Source organism: Dreissena polymorpha, chromosome 4 (assembly GCF_020536995.1).
Source record: "Dreissena polymorpha isolate Duluth1 chromosome 4, UMN_Dpol_1.0, whole genome shotgun sequence".
Taxonomy (NCBI): domain Eukaryota; kingdom Metazoa; phylum Mollusca; class Bivalvia; order Myida; family Dreissenidae; genus Dreissena; species Dreissena polymorpha.
Genome location: NC_068358.1, coordinates 135,995,628 through 136,005,955, shown reverse-complemented (window position 1 = coordinate 136,005,955; position 10,328 = coordinate 135,995,628). Strand labels below are relative to the sequence as shown.

At 33.8% G+C, this 10,328-nt stretch overlaps 1 protein-coding gene across 1 annotated transcript in view; it reads left to right on the top strand.

Annotated features, from left to right (window-relative positions):
- Positions 1-10,328, top strand: part of LOC127876755 (protocadherin-11 X-linked-like) — a 114,139-nt gene that overhangs the window by 19,049 nt on the left and 84,762 nt on the right. Inside the window, exons 3-5 of the mRNA XM_052422202.1 lie at positions 1,136-1,180; positions 1,650-1,792; positions 1,935-2,023. The gene's annotated coding sequence lies outside the window, so the exon portion shown is untranslated. The remainder of the gene's footprint in view (positions 1-1,135; positions 1,181-1,649; positions 1,793-1,934; positions 2,024-10,328) is intronic.

Below are 10,328 nucleotides of genomic sequence, written 5' to 3'. Positions count from 1 at the left end.
ATACAGTAAACAACACAGAAATAGTTAAATTTACAAAACGGCTAAATGATAAAATATTGTCGGATATTTTGTCTCTTATTCCAACATGCGGATTGTTTACGTCTTGACAACATATCTTATGTCGACAAATCAACATAATTTTAGGCGTCATGCTCTTTTGAAAATGACTTGCCATCGTTGTTTTAGTCGGCATGATGAGTTATTTTTGACGACATGACACCTTTTTCATATCATGCCGTCATAGAATGTTGACATCATCACAGTATCAGGGTGTACCATATACGTTTCCATAGTAACAGGGTTAATATAGAAGGTCAAACCTTTTCAATTTAACTTGGTATAATTTATCATGTACACTTTTTTTTTCACTGCTGGGGACAATATAGTTAAACATCATGTCAAGTTAATTTGATAATTTGAATCTATGTGTTACCCAAACTGACTCTCATTGAACATTTTACTTCCATTTGATTCATATTCCTCCTTGTAAATGAGAGATTTGATAATATCGCAATGATTGATAATGGTACCACCTTTAAATAGGTGAACATCATAATTGACATTATTTGAGGATTGCATTAGAAAATTGAAGTGTAACAGCTATTTATACGGCATTCTTTTCATGTTATTAAATTTAATTGTTCGTTTTAAATTATAATTATTGTTAACAGTTGCTTTGAAGTTTAACTTTATAAATAATAACTTATAATAATAGTTTAAAACACGGCAATCATGTTACAGCTTTATCAGTGATATGTTTAAGTATCAAACAATAAATCTAAACAATATAGTATTAAAATAATGATAAGACTCTGCTATGAAAGAGTCCTTTTGGGTAGATGTCCTGGGGGCTGCTCATAAACGATCGTAGGACAATTTTAACTTACGAGAGAATTTTGTAATCTTAATAATTAGACGACCTGGCTCGCCATGCTCGTCAAATATATACTGCCCTTGAGATGACAATGTAATTAATTAAGTACTGAAAATTTATAATCAAATGTGTATTACGATGTTTATTGAAACGGTCTCCAGGATGCTTTATATCTAACTTAGAAATACAGTAACTACTCACAGTTTAATTTCTCTCAGATCCACAACTACCTATTCTGCATCTGCTTTTCGCTGATTTCAGATTATACCTAGAGCTCCCATCCCAGCATGGTTTATTGAAACAAAGGTATTATTACAATGATGTTTTCTGGTTCCTGTGGGACATTCAATAGTTTGGGGAAGAATTCTTGACATAGTGATAGAAAATCTGGTAAAATATCAATAGCAAATATGGTATCATAATTAAACAAAAACAAATTATTATATACCAAGTAAAATGTTATAGTTATGTATTATAAAATCTTTGCTTCTCAGTCACATTTTTTACATGTTGGACTATCAGTAGTAGAAGCAGATGATTTAATGAAGATTCAGTACCATGCTCACGTCTTATTCACATTTTTGTCAAATCGTCATGAAATGTGCTCAGAATATTCAATGAAGTTTTACCAATGACAAGCATGTCAGAAATTAATTATCAGAATTCAAAGGAAAAAAGATTTAGAACCCTGTGGTATATTGCAGAGAATTCTGCAACGTTTTCTCTATTGATTATTCACGTACATTGTTATTCGTCCTATTAATTGTCTCTTCAGACCACAATGTTTGTCCACTGGTGTCTACTTGAAGCAAACCACCTAATCCTGATGGATGACACAGTCCCATCATGCCTCAGACAGGAAGTCACACAGTTGCCATGGGTGACGCAGCCTCACATTGTGAAGAGCAGATTTGAATGGTGAATCCTGTTATCTTTTGATTGAATAATAAGAAATGGTATGCGGCTAGTTTAAGATATATTTATAACCTTAAAGAAACAATTTCTTCAATTCTTACCTTGAGAAAATAGAAGTAGTGTAATAATATGTGCTTTCTTATAGGACATATGTGACATGGCATGGCGCTCATAACAGCTTTGACAGACCCAAATGGTTTAAGCAGAAGAGCTTCAGGAACCTTCAGCAAGTTAGTAAGTGAACTTCTGATTTTCATCATGTGTGCCAGGCTTCTCACATATGTGAGAACAATAATTGGTGGTTTACAGCAGGAAAGTGGGAATTATAAACCATGTTCAAGAAACAAACCTGAATCTTATAGAACCTGGTGTGAGGCACCTTGTCCACTTCACATCTCATACCAAAGACATATTAGAAGATTTGGGTTGAATTGGGGGTAAGAAGAAAATCATATTTAACTACATTTAATCCTTTAAGGGGTACATTAGCAATACATAAGGCAATTGTCTTTACATGCTTACATTGGGATTTGAAATCTATAGTCTAAATAAATCTTCCATTGGTAGTTGCAACAGCTTCAGTACCAAACATTAACTGAACATAATGATTTTTTTAGCGCGTGCAAAAAACAAGACAACTTTTTAACTTTAAAAAAATAAACACTACGCTAATTATTTATAAAAATGACATCTATGCCTTAATCATTAAATAATGTAATAAGGTGTGATGTTAAATTTAATAATGTTTGGACAATATAATACATGTTCCACTACAAAATGTTTAGACGCCACCGTCAACAATTTTTCTCATACAGGTTTAGAATTTTGCTGAAAAAAAAAAACCCACATAGTTTTAATTCAACCTGTGTTCAATTTAACCACAAATAAATGTGTTTGTAATTGCAAGTACTACAAAAAAATTGTGTCCAGTACAGGAAATCAATGGTTTTGACACTCTTAAGTACAGATTGGCAATTGTAAACTTACTATTAGCGAGTCTAGATAAAATTTTAAAACATTTTGTTCTTTGAACTGTGGGCAATATTTTATATTCTGCCACTATTTTGGTCACCACAAAGGGAAGACTTAGATTGACAGTTGGTCTTTGCAAATCAAAATGCCAACATGTGACATATTTGTCAGGCTGTTGTAGGTTGAAGATGGGCAAACCTGATAATGGAAGCAGGGAAAAGGACATTGGAAACCTGTTGAAATGTGTTGAATTCCTATATAAGCATTATCTGATTCTTGGTCCAAGTGGCAGAGAATATTGTACTCTTCTTTCATCCTACAGCAATTAGATTGTTTATACAGACTCTTTTCAAATTTTCAATTTGATTCAGTATTGAAATTCAAAGCATGTTCATGTCACCGATTTTCCCGATCTTCACAGCCCAGCGAGGGATCATGGGTATTTAAAGTACTCCACCGTATTTACTTAAGAGACGTGCAGATGACATCAGTCATTAAACTTGGATCTATCATTCTTAAAATGGGCAGAGATAGCCGCTTGATTGGCAGAGACCTGACAAGAAAATTGCCCTTGCTCTGTGTAGAATCAGGCTACAGTTTTTGTTCCCATGTTTGTTTGTAGATTACAATTTTCACATTCTTGACCATCTCTGTGAAATTAGTATCTTTATCACCCCAGCTTTTGATAATTAATACCAGCCTTCTTTTCATAAAGCACAGATTAGGAACTTTAAGGATTTTGAGATTTTGGGTTATTAAGAAAGTTCAGTAGTGGGGCAAAAGTGACAGTAGTGCTGACTGTTTACTTGATATTTGCACAGTGATTGATACTATGGTACCCATTGGAAATCAGACTAACAAATTATGTCTGTGATGACTGATTTGGAAGATCCTAAGGATGGATGCAACTTATCACATATTGCACAGAACTTTGCAATGTATTTCTTAACAACAATTTTGGCTATTAAGACTACCTATGTTCAATATTTTGTTCATATGGAAAAAATGTCTGTATTTTGTCAACAAAATGGTCATACGAATTTGATACTCTGGTTTAAAGTTCCATAGACAGTTGGTTTAACACTCCTAAAACATGCTGTCAAAAACACATTTTACATTACTCAGCACGCTGTTTGATCACTGATCAGAGAGACATTTGGAATTAAAAAAATCTGAAAAAAAATGTTCCTTTCACATTTCACTGATTACTCTTTTCAGCTCATAAACTAAACTAACATGTATTTGTGAGGTCCATGTAAGACATAATACATAAAGTTTCTTATTTTGCGCTGGAGGTCTTTGTAATTACCCAAAGAACACAAATAATATTGTGTAACTTTCGGGATGTTTCTAAAGATATCATAATCAAACAAACAATTTACAATGCTTTTTTTATATAATTTTGGCATAATAACGTGACATTTGTAATGACTGTTGAAAAGTTAGGATTGTAGATCACAGAGCTATTGTCAAAGGGCAATAAAAACATATTTGAAGTACTTTTAACCCATGACTGAAGACAGTAATTATGAATTTCGAAATCGTTTAGATTAAATATTCATGTCTCGTTTCTTTCCTCCATGTCGCCACGGTTAACATATTATTATGAAATAGCTTAAGAATCTAGAATAACAATATTGAAAAATGGCTCCTGTCAAAAAAAACTCTTTAAGGTCACTTGAAATAAATTATAGAGGCTCTCAACATGGTCTCAAAGGCTATAATATAGTATTATATTATTATTGATGTATTGTTCCTTGAGTAAATGTTAGTTTTGTCTGCACTTCAGATTCCAAAAGAATTAGCTTCATGTTTCATTTGTTATTCTTCATTACTTTTAATAGACTGGTTTCGTTTGATAGGCTGATTTGATCTATGGTCAAACCAGTCTATATTTAAGCCACAGGTTTGGGTGAATATTATATTAGTGATTCTTAAAAGAGGGATATCATAGAGATTAAAGAATTTGAATGCCTTTTTTTCTGCGCAGTTCTTAGATGTATCACTGGGGTGTTGCCAGTTTTTAGCTGTATCACACACACCTCAAGTATGGGGTGTTGCCAGTTCTTAGCTGTATCACACACACCTCAAGTATGGGGTGTTGCCAGTTCTTAGCTGTATCACACACACCTCAAGTATGGGGTGTTGCCAGTTCTTAGCTGTATCACACACACCTCAAGTATGGGGTGTTGCCAGTTCTTAGATGTATCACACACACCTCAAGTATAGGGTGTAGCCAGTTCTTAGCTGTATCACACACACCTCAAGTATGGGGTGTTGCCAGTTCTTAGCTGTATCACACACACCTCAAGTATGGGGTGGTGCCAGTTCTTAGCTGTATCACACACACCTCAAGTATGGGGTGTTGCCAGTTCTAAGCTGTATCACACACACCTCAAGTATGGGGTGTTGCCAGTTCTTAGCTGTATCACACACACCTCAAGTATGGAGTGTTGCCAGTTCTTAGCTGTATCACACACGTCAAGTATGGGGTGTTGCAAGTTCTTAGCTGTATCACACACACCTCAAGTATAGGTTGTTGCCAGTTCTTAGCTGTATCACACACACCTCAAGTATGGGGTGTTGCCAGTTCTTAGCTGTATCACACACACCTCAAGTATGGTTTGTTGCCAGTTCTTAGCTGTTTCACACACAGGTCAAGTATGGGGTGTTGCCAGTTCTTAGCTGTATCACACACAGTTCTTAGCTGTATCACACACACATCAAGTATGGGATGTTGCCAGCTGTATCACACACAGTTCTTAGCTGTATCACACACAGTTCTTAGCTGTATCACACACAGTTCTTAGCTGTATCACACACAGTTCTTAGCTGTATCACACACAGTTCTTAGCTGTGTCACACACAGTTCTTAGCTGTATCACACACAGTTCTTAGCTGCATCACACACAGTTCTTAGCTGTATCACACACAGTTCTTAGCTGTATCACACACAGTTCTTAGCTGTATCACACCTTAGCTGTATCACACGCACCTCAAGTATGGGGTGTTGCCAGATTTTGTGGCTTATTTCGCATGGAATGGTGCATAATTATGGTGTCTTGCTTGCGACTCATGGAGATCCTGGTTCATTCCCCATTGAAAACTTTTTTAATATACCAATACAAGAACTTGAGTTATTTCCAGGTAATGGACCCAAGATCATCTCTGTAACTAAGGCTTTTTTGCGTAGCTGTTTATCCCAGCTTTTCACCTTACATGACCTTTAAATCACGGCAGCAGACATGAATGAATACATTCAAATATTTCATTAGCTGATTCCAGAGAAATACCCCACAACTTTGGCCACATCACTGTGTAGGACAACTCTCAGGGTCTGTACTGGGTCACAAAATAGTCAGGGAAAGACATAATTGACTATCAATAAACGATGATTAAACATTATTGCTTTCACCATGAGAAAACAAAAAATACCGAAATAGTTGTGTCATCAGATAACAGGGAAATCTTTCACATTTCTAACCAGAAATGTTTTCTGTACCCAGTCAGTCCATCTGGAAATCGTTCCTAAAAAGGCAGGAAAAATTTGCCAGTGGGCTATAAATAACACAGTTTTCAATAGAAAAGTATCGTGATTAGATGTTTCATTTATAAGAGGCAATACAATTTATAAATACCCACATCAAACAAAAATAGATTTTATGTCGTTTGCAGTCAGAGTATCTATAGCCCAAGTCAGGAGATAGCTAATGAGACCATGAACGCTTGCGTGATTTTATAGCGAACAGCGTAGCTTCTGACAAGACTTCGCAATGGTGCAGGCTTGACTGGAGCTTCGCTGGCCAAAACACCATAAGACCCATTTTTTCATGACATGGCTCTGAAAGTGTGATTTGATTGTGTTGAAAGAGAACTGAGTGTCAATCAAATATTAACATACCATATATTTTGATGGTGAAGAAATCAACTCATAATAAGCCTTGTGAGGACACATACATGTATGATGTGATCACCTGTAGTATAATTTTTATCTCTAAAAACTATTTTGTTGGTTGAATATACGTGCACTTAAAACATTAATTTTATGCAGTGGATATGCGACAAACAGGTGAAAAAAAACCACAACAATAGAACCTTTGTTTTCAATTTAGTCATTTAGAAAAGTGAATTTTCTAACTTTATTTTAAAGATAATGATATACGCCATACACAATTTTTTAAGATATTTCTTGTTACAATTTAAAAGAGCAAAAGTAATTGAGTCTATAATTATACACTGAAAATTGTAGAATACAACAATTTGCATTTTAATGGAAAGAAACAATTATTATCAGCTTGATGTTACACATTTAACAGTAAGGCATTAACATGTTTTTGGAACATATAAATCTTGGTATAACATGACGTATAAATAAATGTTAATTTTCATTTCATTTTTTCAACTTGCAACTTTGTATTTTTTCATATTTGTACTTATGAACACCATGACACTTTAATTTAAAACAAAGCGCCCAACTGTTTTAGAGCATTGGGATGAATCATTATTACGTTTAGTTGACAAAGTTTTCAATATTACAGATGCTATCAATTGCAATCAACTCTTTCAGAACTCTTTAGATGTCCTCAAAAAATCACTTAACAAATCTTATTGGGTGCTTTTCTGCCTTTACTTTGCAAGCTATTAAAAATCAGTGAACTGTCTTAATCATTGATCTTTTTAATGAATGACATCATTGATAGGCAAAATCATGTTAAAAAACTTCAGGTTTATGTCCCCCTCAGATCATTTGTGGTTTTATTTGAATTGAGATCCATTACACACATGTTTTGATTCATCACAAACATGCAATATTTTAGTAGTTTTAAGTTAGACAGTGTGACTGTTTTGTTTTGCATGCCACGGTTAATTAATGGTTAGCAATTATCACACAATGGGTATTAGATTTATTGGCGATAACTTGACTAATTCAGGATTGACTGACTTTGTTTAACTGTGACTTGTGTAAAGGAGATGTCACGATAATTAAGAGGGCTTTAATTCGTAGATGATATCGTGTTTATTGTAGATGTTCTATAGAGATTGTCTACTGTTTCAGAGACTCAAATGTGTGTGTACATTTTCAAAATAACTGCTAGATAAAACATTAATTTAATACATGCCAAAATGTGATAATGTTTAACAATTACTATGCGATTTTAACACTTTAAGTTTATATACAGTCAATCTTGTATTAAGAGACCACTCAAGGGAGTAATCAAAAGTGGTCTCTTAATAAAACGGTCTTTGAATACAAAGAATGCTTACCCTCAATTTTAATCTATATGAAGGATTATCTCTTTTATCCACAATGATTTTAACTTTTATAATAAAATGAATATAAACACAATACATAAACAATATTTTACTTATAATGTGTTTTATTTTTCACTTATTATAAATTATCATTTATTATAAATCAATTGTGTGTACATATTTATTTGCAAAAACAACATAGACAAGGAAATATTTTTCCTAAGAACAAAGAATTTTGCTAAAAATGTGTAACAGTCTACATATACATGTGTACAGCTAAAACTAGAAATAAATGTCAGAAGCCAAAAGCTATGATATATTATCACATGTATTTCTCTTTCCGTTTCTATATTGCGCGTTTTTTTTTTCACCTGACACATTATTTTCCACGTCTTCAAGCACCTCGGCTTAACGCTTAAGAATGTTCTGAATTTGGGTTTTTCCGACTCCAATCTCGTCTGCGATTTAACGTGCACTTATACTCTTTGACAATTCCAAAACCCGAATTTTCTCGTTCAACGTTAACACTTTTTGTTTTGACATTTTAATTTCTGCATGTACGCTTAAGGAAATCTAACTCGATTATGATACATAATGAGCTGAAAAAATTAAAACACGTCACTTGAAAACAAACAATCAGACCTGGTTGGAAAATTTATTAAGTAAATAACAATGTGATTGGCTTACAAATATCTACTAATTAGCATTATTACAAATTGGTAATGTACGGATTTCGACAGATGTTGCCGATTAATAGTTTATTTTCCGCACTTCTCAGGAAATGTTTGTCGCGTACAGTGCATTGTTTCTGCACCTGTTATCTATACTCGAGAAAAATCGGCATTGTCTCTTAACGATCCACATAGTAAACTATTTAAGCTGTAGACTGTGCGCAATACGTTCCCCTATTATTCAACTCAATAAATTAATACGCAGTCTACAACAATACCGGTCAGAACCGGTCAACGAGACAAAGCATAATCATAATGGTTGTGAAAACAAAGCAGAGGTGTAACAGTACATCTTATCGGCTTAGATAAACAATTAACACGGATTTGTCCCTGAAAGATCGATAGATTAACCACTTTTACCTCCTAGTGGTCGCTTAATACAAGATTCGGACATCAAAATACACACAAATCAGCGGTCGCTGGTCGCGTAAGACAAAAGTCGCTTAATACAATATCATTATATAGCGAAAAAGCTCCGTGGGATTTCAAAATGGTCGCATAAGACAAAGGTCGCTTAATACAAGTGGTCGCATCCACAAGATTGACTGTATATTAAGATTATTAATAATTAGACATTTTATAGTGATGTCATCATTGTTTGGTCAAGGTATTTAATATTGGAAAAAGTATGCTAAACTTTGCTGACAATCAAGCAACTACATGTGAATATTAATTTTAGTTGAGTTAAAAAACAAAACAAAATACGTTCAATATTATAATGCACTTACATATTGTTTACAGACTTATCTTCAGAAACTGTAATTTTAATTTTAAGAGATTTTAGCAGTATTTAACTGCTCCAGTGTCAGTGAACAGACCTGTATTTTTTTTAAATTACATTTTCATGTAATAATTATATGAAAAAATGAAAATTACACAAATTGCATAAATGATTTTAAAAATATCCCCAACAGTTACTGCTTCTTTTATACAAAAGATATTTCCATACAGCACACATGTGATTGCCATTACACCTGTCTGATCCTCAAGCATTTTATCCCCAAAATATTACAATAGACAGAAACACATCACAGATGTTCTTATCTATTGGGATGTCACCTTTTGATTCTCAAGTCTTATAGAATTAAATACACAAATAAAGAAAGAGGCGATTTTTCGAATCACTGGTTACAGAAGCAACTCAAGTGTCCATATAACAGTTATTTTATTTAATGCACATTATCAACTCGTCAAATCTATTATAGTGATCTGTATCAAGTTGATGATAAGATATCACATTCGAAACAGAATATCATTAAAGCTAAGCATACTGCAATCCACTTTTTGTATTTTCTCAGCTTTATGCCTCATCTCTTTAGAAATCAGTGAAGTGTAACCTTGAGTGTACTGGCCCATGGAGTTGACTGGTTTGTCTCTCTGAGGATGGTTTGAATTTGAAATTCAATTCCACAACAGGTGCTCTGTTTCCTGTCGTGGACAGATCAATAGTCTGGCTCAGTGTGACCAAATTTGTGAAGTTATCAGTCAATAATTTGATACTTCTTCTAGCTCAAACGCATTAAATGGTATTATTTTGTTTGTGCTATCATGATTTGACTTGATTGTTTTAAGCAATATGTGAT